The sequence below is a fragment of the Sapajus apella genome, unplaced genomic scaffold (assembly GCF_009761245.1).
Source record: "Sapajus apella isolate SASKATOON/1434 unplaced genomic scaffold, GSC_monkey_1.0 scaffold59, whole genome shotgun sequence".
Lineage (NCBI taxonomy): Eukaryota > Metazoa > Chordata > Mammalia > Primates > Cebidae > Sapajus > Sapajus apella.
Genome location: NW_022436999.1, coordinates 3505650 through 3522042, shown reverse-complemented (window position 1 = coordinate 3522042; position 16393 = coordinate 3505650). Strand labels below are relative to the sequence as shown.

General features: G+C 47.1%; 1 protein-coding gene across 5 annotated transcripts in view; it reads left to right on the top strand.

Annotated features, from left to right (window-relative positions):
* Window positions 1-11853: 11853 nt before the first annotated feature.
* The window catches only part of SUSD6 (sushi domain containing 6), a 102746-nt gene continuing 98206 nt past the window's right edge, over window positions 11854-16393 (top strand). For 2 of the 5 annotated variants that reach the window (XM_032245793.1, XM_032245789.1), the window contains exon 1: window positions 11854-12103. The gene's annotated coding sequence lies outside the window, so the exon portion shown is untranslated. Of the gene's footprint in view, window positions 12104-12372; window positions 12477-16393 lie in introns of those variants that run through there. The other 3 variants (XM_032245790.1, XM_032245794.1, XM_032245792.1) reach the window with 3 other exon arrangements.

Genomic DNA, 16393 nt, shown 5'->3' with positions numbered 1-16393 from the left:
TGGTCAGGCTGGTCTTGAACTCCTGGCCTCAAGTGATCCATCTGCCTTAGCCTTCCAAAGTACTGGGATTATAGGTGTGAGACATGGCACCTAGCCTGAAGTCATTTTTCCTTATTACAACTAGGGGGCTGCTACTGACGTCTTGTGGGTAGAGGCCAAGGGTGCTGTTAAACATCCTACAAGATACAAGACAGCCCATACAAATGCTTTTCCCACACAATAGTGCTGCACTTGAGAAACCCTGCTCCAGCGACTGTGTAAAGGTGGTCTTTGGACAAACAGCACAGCATTCCTTGTGTGTTGTTTGAAATGAAGACTTTCAGGCCCCACTTCAGAACTACTGCATTTTAACAAGATCGCTAAGTGAAAGTCTGAGAAGCACTGTTAGAAGCAAATTTTTGGTGCAGCAAAAGAAATAGCACTCGAACATAAGTTTTCTCAGCAAGGCAATATTTACTTCTATAGAAGGGTGTGCCTTGTGAATGGAGCAATGGCAAGAGCACACCTGAACAAGGTAGGGGAAGGGATTCTTATCCCTGAAGCAGGTAGTCCCTACTGCTGTGTCATTCCCCTACTGGCTATGGTTGGACCACACAGTCTAAGTTGATTCCAATTGGCTATTTTAAAGAGAGCAGGAGTAGAAGCTAGAGTGGTGGGGCGTACAGTTTAGGTGGGAAAGATGCTTATAGAACAGGCGGCTTAAGGTGACTCAGGTCAGAGCAGGTGACCAGAGGTGACTCAGGGAGGAGCAGGTGACCAGACATGAACTACTGATTACAGCTGGCGGGAAGGTTGTTTACTGAAACTAGAGGCAAGGAGACAAAGAGAATGAGGAAGTTAAATTTTAGAATGGAGAACAAAGAATATGGAAATTAAACATACTGGTGTATTGATTCTTTAATTGAACATACTGGTATATTGATTCTTTACAGTGAGCTTGTAACTCACTGTATGCAACAGCATTGAGCTAGGGGATGCACATCCCAAATGGTATGTTTCAGACGTAAGGGGAGCCCTTTCCTCCCCCTTCACTCATACCACGTTAGGTTAGCCCTGCAGGAAACTAATGACCATGCCATTCCTGGTACTTCCCTCACTCTCTGACTCATCTCTTAGGGCTAGCCCAGGTGCAAGGACACTGTGAGCATTGTCCCACAGCACCTCAGCCATGGAACTCACTTTGATTTTGAACTTGTACCTCTGCCAAGCAAGTGTGGAGAACAGGAGAGCAAGCTGGTGTCAGACCTGGAAACTTTTTTTTTTTTTTTTTTTTTTTTGAGACAGCATCTTGCTCTGTTGTCCGGGATGGAGGGCAGTGGTGCCGTCTCAGCTCACCACAACCTCCGCCTCCCAGGTTCAAGCAATTCTTTTGCCTCAGCCTCCCGAGTAGCTGGGACTATAGGTGAGTGCCACCATGCCTGGCTAATTTTTTGTATTTTTAGTAGAGACGGGTTTCACTATGTTAGCCAGGATGGTCTCAATCTCCTGACCTTGTGATCCACCCGCCTCAGCCTCCAAAAGTGCTGGGATTACAAGCATGAGCCACCACACCTGGCCCAGACCTGGAAATTTTAAATCTCAGGCCTGTCTCTTAGTTCACCTCTGGCCTCCTGCTGCAGTGGGCCGAAGGACTCTGCCACGTGTCTCCATGAACAGGGGACTGGCCCTTGGGCATACCACTGCTCTTGTAGCATGGACCTTTGAACATGCCACTCCTTCCACCCGGAACGCCCTTTCCCACTTTATCTGCCTTGCCCTGAGCCTTTGGAACTCTTCTGCTCCTTCCAGAAGCTTTTAGTTGTCCTGAGTTCCCGTAGCTACCAAGAGACGGACCTGTGAGATGGCCCTAAGACCCAGGGTCTGCAGAGGTCTGGTAGGAAAAGTAAATGAAGGTCAGGTGAGGGCTGTGGCAAACACAGGTCTCCTGACTACATAATTGCAGGACTGATGTTTTCAAAGCTATGGATTTTTCAAGAGAAGCAGGAAACCTGCACTTTTTAATGTATGAAATCTTCTTATTTCCAAATACTGGCAACTAAATAAAAAACGAAATGGCAGGGCGTGGTGGCTCACATTTGTAATCCCAGCACTTTGGGAGGCTGAGGCAGGCGGATTACCTGAGGTCAGGAGTTCGAGACCAGCCTGGCCAACATGGCAAAACCTTGTCTCTACTAAAAATACAAAAATTAGCCAGATGTAGAAGCAGGCACCCGTAATCCCAGCTACTTGGGAGGCTGAGGCAGGAGAATCGCCTGAACCTGGGAGGCAGAGGTTGCAGTGAGCCGAGATTGTGCCACTGCACTCCAGCCTGGGCAACAGAGTGAGATTCTGTCTCAAAAAAAAAAAAAAAAAGGCAAAACACAAAGTGGATCAAACCCCCCTGCAGGGGGCTGAAGCCTGAGAGAGACAATTTGCTGCCTCTGGGCTATGTAAACCCTATCACATCTTGTTGTCATTACTTGTGGACACCTTTATCTCCCCAGTCAGAAACCTGAGGGCAGAAGCTGGACAAAGCAGTCCTCAGCGCAGACTACTTTGTGAGTGAATGAAGGAATGAATGAATAGCGCTGCTACTTTCTGTAAGTATTGTTCATCCAGTGGGTTTAAAGCCGTGGTTCTTTATGGGCAGTGTCGACCCTAGGGGCTGTTTGGACATCTGTGGGAGTGTTTTTGGTTGTTATGATGATGAAGGCACCACTGGCATTTAGTGGGTATGGTCCAGAATGATACAAATAATATCAAGCACTTATTTTGTGCTCGTGTGTGCCAACTGATGTTTTGAGCACTTTATTGACGTAAATTCATTTTCACAACAGCCTTATGAAGCAGGTACTGCTGTCACTCCCATTTCACAGACAAGGAGGCATAGTCAGTTTGCAATAGTAGCCCTGCACAGCACAGGACCATTCTGTGTGCCTATATGAGAGGCATAGACTCTTGTTTGCCATCCACTAGATGTTTCTGTAGGGGGGAAAACAACAATCCTGTTATAGTGATCAGAATACAAATACAGGGGCCGGGCACAGTGGCCCAGACCTGTAATCTTAGCACTTTGGGAGGCCGAGGCAGGCAGATCACTTCAGGTCAGGAGTTTGAGACCCGCCTGGCCAAAATGACGAAACCCCATCTCTACTAAAAATACAAAAATTAGTTGGGAGCGGTGGCAGGCGCTTGTAATCCCAGCTACTAGGGAGGCTGAGGCAGGAGAATCACTTGAATGCAGGAGGCGGAGTGAATGCAGTGAGCCAAGATCGTGCCACTGCGCTCCAGCCTAGGCAACAGAGTGAGATGCAGCCTCAAAAAAAATATATATATATATACAAACACACACACCTAGAGGAAAAGTGTGCTGTATTTTTCAACATTTTACCAAGAGCTGAACATTTCAGAACATGACAGTGACACTGCTCAAAGCATTTGAATCACTAAAATCACACACCTATGTCTGTCTGCATTTCTAATTGCTATGACTTGACTCTAGGTGCAAGCAGCCTTTTCTTCATCTTTTATATTACAGTTTGGGCATTGTATTCATTCATTGGGTTTTGTTTTTTTTTTAGTAAACTTTTTATTGAATACATACTTCAAAAAGGTGAACAAATCTTAAGAGTACACCTCTATTAATTTTTGCAAAATGAACACACCTTCATAACCAGAACACGCTCAGCACCCTGGAAGTCCACTTATGGTGCCTCACAGTCACAACTCCTCTAGGTAATTACTCTCCTTACTTTTTTGTTTTTTTTGAGATGGAGTCTTGCTCTGTTGCCCAGGCTAGAGGGCAGTGGCACAATCTCAGCTCACTGCAACCTCCGCCTCCCAGGTTTAGGGATTCTGCCTCAGCTTCCTGAGTAGCTGGGAATACAAGCATGTGCCACCATGCCTGATTAATTTTTTGTAGTTTTAGTAGAGATAGGGTTTCACCATGTCAGTCAGGATGCTCTTGATCTCCTGACCTCATGATGCACCTGCCTCGGCCTCTCAAAGTGCTGGGATTATAGGCATAAGCCATGGCGCCCAACCTACTGTCCTTACTTCTAACATCTTAAATTAATTTTGCCTGCCTTTGAACTTGATATAAATGAAATCATACAGTGCATGCTTTTTTGTGTTTCTGGCTTCTTTCAGCCAAAATCATATTTGTGTGATTCATCCATGTTGTTGTGTGAATTGGAAGTTTGTTCATTTTCTTTTTCTTTTTTTTTTTTGAGACAGAGTCTCATTCTGTCTCCCAGGTTGGAGCGCAGTGGCGTTATGTTGGCTCCCTGCCATCTCAGCCTCCTGGGTTCAAGCCATTCTCCTGCCTCAGTATCCCAAGTAGCTGGGACTACAGGCACCCACCACCATGTCCAGCTAATTTTTGTATTTTTAGTAGAGATGGGGCTTCACTATGTTAACCAGGGTGGTCTCAAGCGCCTAACCTCAAGTGATCTGCCTGCCTTGGCCTCCCAGAATGCTGGGATTACAGGCGTGAGCCACTGCGCCCACTACACCTGGCCAGAAGTTTGTTCATTTTCATCATGTGGACATACCATATCAATTTGTGTCGTTTCTAGTGTCTGGCCATTATGAATAATGATGCTGTGAACATTCTTGTACATGTCTTTTGGCTAATATATGCATGCATTTATTTATTTTTTGCAATTATGTGTGTAGGCAGATTATGCTATGATGTTCATTTCATGGTAGTGGGATGGGGGTGTCATAAAATACTTGCTATCCAAAGGCGGCATAGGTTCTAAGAGGATGGTTGAGACGCTCCTGTTGGAAGCAGATGCTTCTGTTCATCTTCCACTTGTCCCACAAGGACTGTCTCAGCTGTCCTGTGCTATGTGCTGGGAAATGCCATGACCATGCTCTGTGGTTTGAGCGTCTTGACCTAAGGTTGGAGGGCAGAGGCTGCATTCTTATTCCCACCACTAGAGGCCAGGCATTCACAAGGGACTGAGGACCAGCAGCCCCTTCTTCCAGGCAGGCTTCCTCTCAGGTTCATGTCTCTCCATCTCCCTTGGTAACTGGGGAACTTTATTGAGGGGTATAAAAAGTAAGAAACCTTTATGGTGCATCTAGGTGGAGTGCATCTCAGATGGAACCGACAACTTTTGAGGCATCAAACATTTCTCACCTGGCCTGCGAACCCAACTTCCCTGTAAAATGGAGACTATGTGGTCTGGCCACCTCCTAGAGATACTCCACATGTGCCCTGTACCCACCCACCCTGCTGGCTCTGCTGGTGAGCTCAGCTAGCCCTGGGTTCACCTCCTCCACTACTGCCACAGACCCAGGTGCTGGAAGCTTTCAGTTTTCCAGATGTAAATGTTTCACATTTCAATTGCAGATGTTTAGCAGCTTCTTCCATAGGTGGGAGCTGATTTATATTTGCTAATTTCTGTGGCGTAAATACTTCCACTGTGTCTGATTTCAAATTATCAATGTGATGTCACTGAATGTGGAGTTGGGAAGAGATAAGAAGTAGTATTTCCACTATATAGATATAAGAGACGTACATAAACTTGAAAGCATATAAGAGTAAAATGTAAGAGGAGGGAGGCAGAAAAAGTAAACAAAAATACAGTGTACTAAGATAATTAATAATTAGGAAGTGGTAACTTGAGTATTTATTACTTTAACAACTATAATTTAATTTTACATATATATAATTTTTTTTCTTTTTTTTGGAGACAGGGTCTTGCTCTGTCACCTCGGCTAAAGTACAGTGGTGCAATCACAGCTTATTTTAGTCCTGACCTCCCAGGCTCAAGTAATCCTCCCACCTCAGCCTCCTCAGTAGCTGGGACCAAAGGTGTGTGCCACCATGCCTGGCTAATTTTTGTGTTTTTTTGTAGAAAAGAGGTCTCACTCTGTTGCCCAGGCCGGTCTCAAACTTCTGAGCTCAAGTGATCCTCCTGCCTTGGCCTCCCAAAGTGCTGGGATTACAGGCGTGAGCCACTGCTCTAGGCCATAATTTAATTTTTAACCAAGGCTGTGTTTAACAGCTAGCTTACCAAAATCTTGAACATTTTAGAATTGGTTCTTGAGAGACAGTTTGAGCACTCTCCAGCACACCGCCGTAGGTAACCTGCTCTGGTCCACCTTTAAAAATCACATTTGCTTTTTACAGTGCAAATTACAGCTGTATTCCCTAAGAAGCAGGACATGCTGCTAGTAACTGTGGCCTTGTCCTCATCTTTAAACTTTCTGTATCTCAGTTTCCGCATATGCAAAATGAAGATAATAGTATTGATGCCTATTTCAGAGGCTATCGCAAAGATTAAATGAGATCATATATGTGGAGCCATTAGCAAAGTGTCTGGCAAACAGTACATATTTAATGTATTGGAGAATTTTCAGGGAGTTCATTGACATGCCTAGGGGGGTAAAGCTGCACCTTGGGGTCCATCATCAGCACCTTCGAAATACCCTGATTTTGAAGTATTGTGTCTGCCAGAGCTTTAAAGCCCTATCTCTACCTCCCCAGAGAGTCTAAAGAAGGGGTAACTCCATTCTTCTATGCACTGGCAGCTCAGAGCCTGCAGAGCCAATCATATAGCTCTCTCTTCTCACCATTAAATCACATGAAAATGAGCCATCAGGGAGGGATGCAGTGTCAAATGACCAGGAGCTGTGTGTGTGTGTGTGTGTGTGTGTGTGTGTGTGTGTGTGTGTGTGTATGTGTGTGTGTTTATTTGGGAGGGGTTTGTAGGCTGGCTATGTCTAGAAAGGCCTCAGGCCCTGGGCTATCCCCAGTCCCTTCCTTCTTCTTTGCAGATTCTCTCAGATTCACTGCCCAGCCCTTGGGCAAAGGGCAGGGAGGAGCAGCAGGTCATCAGGCTGGTTGGCACCAGGGTGGGGAGAATCTGGTATTCATTCATCTTCCACTGGGATACCATCTGGGGACACAGCAGGTGGATGCTCCCTTTCTACCTTGGCTTTTCCTTGTGTGAAAAATGGGGCCAACACTTTTACCAGCTTACCCAACCTGTGTTAGGGAAGGAATGTTGTCAAAGATTTTTCAATGCTTCAGAAAAGCAGGTGGGGCTCAGTTGCCCTCTGATATGTACCTGCTAATTGGGCAGCTTCAAGTGCACATTTTCTAGGGCTAGGGTCAGAGTTAGGGTGGACAGGGAATCATAGCTGCTGCTGTGATAGATCTAAGCCCTGAACTCTGACCTCTACAAAGCCCCCTCCAACCAGTGGCCAGCATGGATTGCATCACCGAGCCTGGCTCTCACAGGCTCCTGACAAGCTCCAAGAAGGGTTGCCCTGGTGATGGTGAAGGATCCCAAATTCAGACAACCACCTGAACCCAGATCTTCCTCCTCTGGAGTGGGAGTTGATTCTCAGCTCCTGCTGGCCTAGGCCTGCAAAACCCACCCATTTTGGACCCTGACATTCTGCAGTGAGTGTGGCCACAATACTTCCACCTCCCCTGGGGTCAAATGGGTTTACTTTCACAGGGCTTATGAAGGCTGCCCAAGGAATCTTGAATCAAAACATGAAACTCAGCTAATTTCTATAGAGATAAGCTACTGACCTCTCGGTGCCTCAACTTCCTTAGAGGTAAAATTGGGGACAATAATGTCTCTTCATTTTATGGGGATGTTGTAAGGATAAAAGGAGATGGTATGCAAAAAAGCACTTTTTTAAAAAGCAAGAGATATATGAGGACAATTTCAGTCTTTACTTGCTATTTTTATTGGGGGGAGGGGTGGGAGGAGCCACATGGTTTATTTGGAAATGTGTGACCTTTGGACAGACAAACAAGAATGAATTCTGGTTTTGCAACATACATACTATGTGGTTTTGATATGTCAAAAAAAATCTCTCTGAGCCTTGCTTGTAAAATGGTGTTAATGATAATTAACTTGGCGGACTGTTGCCAGAATTAGAGGTTACATGTATAAAGTCCCTACCAACCACCTGACACATAGTAGGTGATTTGTAAATAGTAGCTGTCATTACTACTATTATATGTAATAACCATAGCAGCTGAGATTCCATGTACTTATTCTGAACCTTTTCTCTTACTTTCAGAGAGCCAAACTCCTCTGCCCTGCTCTGCAAGTAGTAAAGACACACACTCTTTGTTAGATTCCTGGGAGATGAAGGGAATACCATGCCTCCTGACTCTTATCACAGGAGTGACTACCTCATCCTGGTTGGCCCAGGACTGACCTAATTCTGGCATTGGAAGTCCCATATGCCAGGAACCCCCTTAGTCCCAGGCAAACTGGGATGGTTGGCTATTCTACTCACCACCAACTGGGACTAATCTAACCCCCATGCCATTTTCTGACACCTAGATTTAGAGTAGAGTATTAAGATTTGTGCTGGAAATCAGCCAGGTGCGGTTGCTCATGCCTGTAATCCCTGCACTTTGGGAGGCAGAAGCAGGCTGATCACTGAGGTCAGGAGTTTGAGACCAGCCTGGCCAACACAGTGAAAACCCGTCCCTACTAAAAATACAAAACTTAGCTGGGTGTGGTGGCGGGCGCCTGTAATCCCAGCTACTTAGGAGACTGAGGCAGGAGAATCACCTGAAACCAGGAGGCGGAGGTTGCAGCGAGCCGAGATTGCACCATTGCACTCCATCTAGTCTGGGCCACAGGGCGAGACTCCGTCTCAAAAAAAAAAAAAAAAAGGATTTGTGTTGGAAATCTGGAAGGACCCAGGAATATTAGCTCAAAGAGCCATCTTAAGTCCTTTTAGAATAAGAAAGGGTCTGAATTAAAAAGTGAAAATAAAAAATTAACTCTGGTTTAAAATTCATTATGTTAGGTGGAGGAAGCAAAAAATCAATTATAAACACCACATATTTGTATTATTCCATTTATAGGAAGCACTCATAATAGGCAAATCTATAGAGACAGAAAGCAGATTATTGGTTGTCTAGGGTGGGAGTCAGGGAAGGTGGCTGGGAGGGAGGAAATGGGTAGTGACTGCTAATAGGTACAGAAGTTTTTTTAAGGGTCATGAAACTGTTGTAAAATGTTGTACAACTCTGTAACTATACTAAAAACCATTGAATTGTTCACTCTAAATCTACAATTGTACATGTACAAATTTGTACAATTTGTAAAGTTATACAAAATAAATGTACAAATTTAAACTGTGAATTGGTGGTATGTGAATATCTCAATAAAGCTGTTAAATTATTTATTTATTTATTTATTTATTTTAGACAGAGCTTGCTTTGTCACCAAGGCTGGAGTGCAGCGGCAGGATCTTGGCTCACTGCAGCCTCTGCCTCCCAGGTTCAAGCAATTCTTGTAACTAGCCTTCCGCATAGCTCGATTACAGGTGTGTGCCACCATGCCTGGCTAATTTTTGTATTTTTAGTAGAGACGAGGTTTGCCATGTTGGCCAGGCTGGTCTTGAACTCCTGGCCTCAAATGATCGGACTGCCTCGGCCTCCCAAAATGCTGGGATTACAGGCATGAGAAAGCTGTTAAATTAAAAAAAAAAAGATCTTAAAAGTTTTAAACCATTTTAATTAATCTACCATCCCTCCCACTTGAAAATGTCTAAGTCTAAATTATTCTTAACATTCATCTTGTGAGATCTTTTCAATGGCAGAAAGATGATACTCACCCTAGGCCAGGAAGTACCATTCCATTTTGCAGATGAGAAGAGCAAGGCCTATAAGCAGAATGTAACAGGGGCTTTTCATCAGCCCTACAGAGGAGGCCATTGGAACTTCAGGTGGGAGGGGAAAAGCAGACAGGAAAGGCTGGCGAGCCAGCATTTATAAAGGGAGGAGACTTGACCCTGATTCTGGCAATTCAAAGCAGAAGGAAATGGATGCTAAACTGGGGCTCTATGAAAGTGCCACAGAAAAGTAGAACTTGGGAAGACTCTGAAGGGTAAGTAAGAAGATTCTGAAGGAGAAGTTCTTCAAGACTGAGGAAACAGCAAGGGCACCTGGTTTGTGAGTGAGATGTAACAGGAGTGGCTTGTTAGAGACCAGCAGATGGTATGGGGAGGCTGGAGTGTGGGGTGTTTGGAGGGATGGAGAGCATTTGGTCCAGATTGTGGACAGCACAGGCTACTACAGTCCTTGCTCTCCACAATCTCCCAGACCCCCAGTGTCCACAGAATGAAACTGCTGATGAGTTTGGTTTCATTCTGTGGACACAGGGGGTCTGGGAGAGGATTTTTAGGCAGCGATGGACAGATCTGCATAGGGTCTCAGAAGGGATTTTATAAGGTGGCAGTTCTGCATGAAGTCACTGGGCCTGTTAATAGCAAGGGGCTTGGTTGGCTTGACAGATGATCTAATCTGAACTATCCACGCTTTCTTTCTTCCCTTTCCTCTTCCTTTTTCTCTTTCTCTCCATTGGGCTTCTCCAAGTCTTTCTCCATCCTTTTCCCTTGCTTCCTTTCTCCTTGTCCCCTCCCTGAGCCTTGGGTCTGCCTGGCGTGCTCCTGCTGCCCACACTGATTTGGTTGTGCTCTGCTACAGACTTCAATTTTCTAGTGGTCTGGGCAGTGCGGCCCCAAATGAGCAGGAAGGGAGGAGTGCCCATCTTCTCTAGTGAGTTGGGACCCATCAAGGCAAGGAAGAAAGAAGGCAGAACAAGGATAGGCTTACAACAGGTATTATAGCAACAAGCCACAGGTAGCTATGGGGCCCAGAAGGGAAGGGTTGTTTGGTGGACGGGCCTGTGTGCATGGGGAGGGGCATTCTGCTTGTTTGGTTCAAGCTACTTCACAAGGACATGCCCTGTTAATTCACAGCACTTTTCCTGAAAGCCTGGGGAGAGGCCCTGAGAAGGTGTATCCTTTTGTTCAAGAGCATCTGGGAGTAGGGGCCCGCCAGACACAAGCTGCAGTAAAGACACAAGTCTGTACGTCCAGATGTGGACTCTACCACTGATTTACAAGTAGAAGTGCTTTAACATTTATTGAGGACGTCTGAGACAGACACAGTGCAAGGCCCTGGGGCACAAAGATAAAAAGCCAGAGTCCTCCCAATCAAGGCGCCACAGGCCCTGTAAACACATAAACTGAGGACACACTGCATGAGAGATCACCAATAAGCGATGTGGCCATACAGTGCACAAACTGCTCACTCAGTATGAGCTAGAAAATAGCTCCCGGAGGCAAGGCTAGAGGGGAAATACGATTAGGAATGTGGCAGGGTTCTAGTCCGGGCTCTGCCAGTCCTGGCTCTGAACTGCGGTTTTCTCAACCTTGAGATCCCTTGTGTGATTTTAGTATGCTGAAGGATCACTCACTTCGGAATGCTTGTGACAGCACACACTCCCAAGTCCGACCCCACTGAATCACAATGGCTGGAGGTGGGTGGGCCCCGAATCTGCATTTTCACCCCCACCCACTCTCCCCCCTACCCCGGGCAGCTTTAATGTTAGCAGGCTAGGGACCACGGTTTGGCGTACTGCTTTACCGGGAGATAATAACCTGCTTCAGAGATAGGTCAGACGAGCAATTCAAGAGTTAACAAGGCAACATGCGCCAAAAGCCTTGTAAACCTGAGGGCAGTACAATTCTTTACAAATAATAGTAATTCAGTAATGCAAATTAATAATAATAGTAAACGAACTGGAGAGCGCACTGAAAACCCCGCGCGGTTCAGCTGGGTCCGTGCCACCGCCCCATCGAATCCAGCGCAGAGAGACCGTCTCTTTAAGGCCTCCCCTCCTCCACCGCGTCGCTTCTCCCGCGGGTACCTGGCCCGGCCGGCGGCGCGTGCGTGCGGAGCCTCCCGGCGGGGCGGTCCCTGCGGCGCGACGCCGGCACGACGCCGGCGCGACGCCCGCGCTGTTGCGTGCGCGCCTGGCCCCGCCCCTTCCCTGCCCCCTCCTTCCGCGGGGCCTCCCCCGCCCGCGCGGTACAGCTGGGTCAGTGACGCGGGCGCTGCCGCCGCCGCCGCCGCTACTGCCGCGTTCTAGTCTCCGAAGCCGGCGACCACCCTGCCGCTTCCCTCCCTCCCGCGCGCTTCCTCTGTCCACAGCGCCGGCCAGCGCGAGCCAGACAAGGGCGCGCGGGGCCTCGCTTAGACCTGAAAGGGTTGCGGGCGCGCGCAAGCGGCGGCGTGGAAGCAGTGAGCGCCCCCCTCCCGGAGGTCCCTGCCGGCTCCCGGGTGAGTTGTCACCGTGGCCGGGGGGCGGCAGGGCCGGCATTGTGCCACCGGCGCGCCCGGCCGGCTGTCAGGGGCGCGGGGCCAGCGTACACCGCCGGGCAGGAACGCTGGCCGGAGCCCGAACCGGCGCCGGCGGCTCCCCGTGCTTCTCCGCGCCGGCCCGCTGTCAACCCGGCCGCTAACCGAGCCGCTGGGAGCCCGGCGCTGGCGTGGAGCGGCCGGCGGGCCGGCGGTGGGGGCTGCGCGGCTGGGGAGACCGGCAGCTGGTTTGCGGCCGGGAACTTGGTGACTCGCGGTCCGGGGCGCACCGTCCCGCGTCACTGCCCGGGCAGCGCCAGAAGAGCCGCACGCCGTGCCGGTAGGTGCAGAGGAGGTAGGCAGAGGCCCTCTGTGCCACTGTCATTACTGCCCTCAGCTGCGGGGCTTGCGCTGGGGCAGGGCTGGCTTAGAGAGGGTGGATTTCCTGAGGAAATCTCAGAGCTCGCCTGTGCGCACCGCAGCATTCGGGAGTCCTGGCGCCTTGGCTGCTCTTTAATCTCAAAAACTTCTCTTCTTTACCAGGCTAAACTCCCCGAAACCAGCTCTTTTCTTTCAAAAAGTAGGCACGTACATACAGACTTTCCTTTTCCACTCCTGGTTAAGAGACCCCAGCTGTGAGCGTGGATCTGACTCTCCCGCATGGGAGTCGTGGCTGAGGAGCTGCTGAAGTGGAGAAAAGTTACCCTGGAAGAATTTAGGAGCAAGAGGGGGAGGTGGTTATGGGGACCACAAGACCCAGAAGCAGAGAGACGTCAAAAAGTCTTGGGCTGGTTAAAGGGAAGCTGGCGTCTGGGCAGAGGCCTAAAGCTGTTGTTCCCACAGAATTTTCTCTCGGTGGCAGGCGACATGCTGGGTTTTGTTGCTGTTGCTAACTGGGCTCCTGTGTGCTCTTTCAGAGGTGCAGTAAGATTACCCGCTTCAATTAGGCCTAGGGATTTACTCCCTTTTTTGATCTACAGAGATGGGAAGTGTGTCTTTCCAGCCTTCGCAGTAGTTACTTCATTTCTTGCTGTTTTCGTTCCTCTGGTGTAAAAAATACAAAGGAGTTATGCACACACACTTTTTCAGTTTTGGGAATTCCACACCCAAATTGTCACCATTAAGTGGAGGCTAGTAGAGACATGTGCTTGGCATTGACTTCTGAGTTCTCCGGGCTTTGTACTTTTGGCTAGAAGCATATTCAACCAGAAATTAAAATTTTCCTAGAGTTGGGGAGGTATGTCTGCACCTCAGGAAAGAAGGTATTTAATTAAGCAGCAATAATATGGAAAGGTTCTTGAGGACTTACTGAGTACCAAGCTTTGTGCTAAGGGCTTTACTTTCTTGAACTTATTTAATAAACAACAGACTTTAGACGTAGATATTATTATCCCCAGTCTTCTAGTTGAGACTCAAACCAGACAAGTTAAATAACTTGCCCATGTCACATAGGTAGCTCATGGTGGAGCCCACACTCTGAACTACTAGTCTCTGGTTTGTTTACCTTTTGGTAAAAGTGAAATTGGGGTCTTTCTAAAACCTTCTCAAAGCACTGCTGCTTCGGGCTGTTTCTCAGATCATGAGCATTCTAAACTCTTTGTCCAGGGTACCTACTGATGGTACGTTTGCATAAGATTCATTTGTTCATTTTTTCATTTGGTACTCCCAAGTATTTATGTGATACAGAATGTATGCCAGGCACTCTGCTAGGTATTACCGATTCTGCATTGAATAAGTCAGAATCTAGCTCTCATGGACTCACAATCTTTAAGTCAATTTGTCTTGGTTTATGTTAGACTTTCGTTGGTTGCCATTTACTGCTGAAGGAACTTCTGCCCAGTGAGTTAAACAGAGGACAATATTGGTATGAGTCCTGATTTTTTGAGTAATTAAGAAAATAAGTAATTTTTTGAATACTGTCGTAGAAATGGCATATGAAACAAATTCTCACTTACACCTAGATGGGGACAATGCCAGAGTGCTCCGTTTGTAAACCCTGAGAGCAAACCCACTGTCAAATGGCCAAGTTTAACTTCTTTCACTGAGGCCTGCCTCCTGAAAGCCCAGAATTTGGTTAGATAGAAGGGGAAGAAAGGTAGAATAAGGTGTTACTGATGCAGGCTGGCAGATAAAGAGACCTCAGCACTTTGTTTTCCGGCCAGTTTCTGAGGTGTGGTGATTGAACTTGTGTTTGTTTTGTTTTGTTTTGTTTGAGATGGTGTCTTGCTCTGTTACCCAGGCTGGAGTATAGTGGCACAGTCTTGGCTCATTGCAAACTCCACCTCTTGGGTTCAAGAGATACTCCTGCCTCAGCCTCCTGAGTAGCTGGGACTGCAGGTGCGTGCCGCCATCCCTGGCTAATTTTTGTATTTTTAGTAGAGATGAGGTTTCACCTTGTTAGCCAGGCTGGTCTCGAACAACTGACCTTGTGATCTGCCCACCTTGGCCTCCCAAAGTGCTGAGATTACAGGCGTGAGTCACTGCACCCAGCCTGAACTCGTGTTCTTATGTAATGGTGCATCTCTCAGTAGCAATTCCTGCAGCAGCCTTACACACACGCACGCACGCACGCACGCACGCACGCACGCCCTCCCTCCCTCCCTCCCTCCCTTCCAAAACGTAATAATTCACCTGGCTCCTTAAAAGTTAGAACTTCTTTCAAATTTATTGCTACTAAACATTGTTTCACTCCCTCCACACTTGTCCATTTTCGACATAAAGACTTGGCTTTTGCTTCAAATATTTTCTTGTGCCCTTTTTTCATATCCTTAGTTCTTCTGACAACCAGGTTACTACTGGTGTCATTTGTGGGCTTTTGAGAAATACAGCATCTTAAAAAAAATATATTGAGGTACCTTCTCTTCCTCATTTCAGTACCAAACAAGTGAACTGTGGAGAATGAAGCAGAACCACTTGACAGCAGAGAGGGAAAGCCAGAGGGCACACATGATTGTCTTTCCCCTCTAGTTCCCCATTTGCCAAGGGACAGTTCACACTTGCAGGCCTGAAAGTCGGCAGATCCACTGGGCCCAGGTTGTGTAATTGTCATACATGAAGCAAGTTATTAAGCTCCAGAACTGACATGTTATCCCTGGGTGAAGCTGACAAGTAGGATCTATTTTCCCTCTTCTTTCTGCCTGGACACTATGGAAGTCTTGTTGGAGGGCGTTCCCTCAAGCAGTAGGAGGAAGATCTGAAGGAGCCAATAGAAGGAGCCCCATGTCTTGTCTTTTTTCTTTTCTTTCTTTATTTTTTGTTTAACTTTGAGAGCTTTGTTGCAGACTTAAATGTTGAGGATTAGGACATTTGGTTAAGGGTAAACTTTGGGACAAATGCAAAACTGGGGGAAATAGAGACTCTTTCTCCAGGTTTCTCAGGAGTTCCATAGTACTCAGGAACCTTCGGGTGGACTGTCCTTGAACATCAAGATCTGTTCACTCCATCCCTGGCTTGGATTCAAGGCAACAGCCATTGTGTATCCCTTGGATGAGCGTAAGTTCGTGTTTCTAAGAACCTTTCATTTGAAAAAGTACAAGTTCTGGGAAAAGAGGTACCTCTTAACAAAAACCTCTTAGGTTTTTGTGGCAGAGCCTGTTAGCCACCTGTGTTCTTCCTGTGCTCACGTATCTGCAGTGGTGTCCTTTTTTTTCCTCTTTTTAGTTTTTTTGGCCTGGAAATCAGCAGGGTTCCTCCATTTGCACTCTCATCCTCTGGTTCTTTCTTGAGTGTGGAAGTCACTCTGCTGGTGGACCTTGCAGTGGCACTGAGCTGGGTCACTTCAGCAGTGAAAGGTTAGCTGTGCTACTGTCAAGGTTTGAGGACAGTTAAGAGTCTGTAAAGGTACTGGATACAGCGACAGCAGGAAGTGCAGCACTGAGAACTGAAACTAGTTTTACAGACTGTGGTGTCAGCCTGTGATGTACCCTTCCTCCCTGGCTCTTATATCTCAAAAAAGGAAAATAGCCATGCTTGAAACATCGGAAGGCTGTGTGCCAAGAATTCACGCAGTACTCCTGAAACAGGATATTACTGAAGCATTTTTCTCAAACAGAAACAGATGTAGTTCCCTGTTACTGTTGCCAGTGTTAGTAGATCCTTAAAATTACCTGACAGCAGTGTGCCCTTAAATGTACTCCCCCCTCCCACACACATACACAAGTGTTTTATTTTATTTTATTTTCTGGCAACGCCTCCTTGCTTGATTTGAGGAAAGTTAGCTTGGGATTCCTGATGACAATAATAGATTCAAAGTGGGTTTGCAGACGGCAGAGG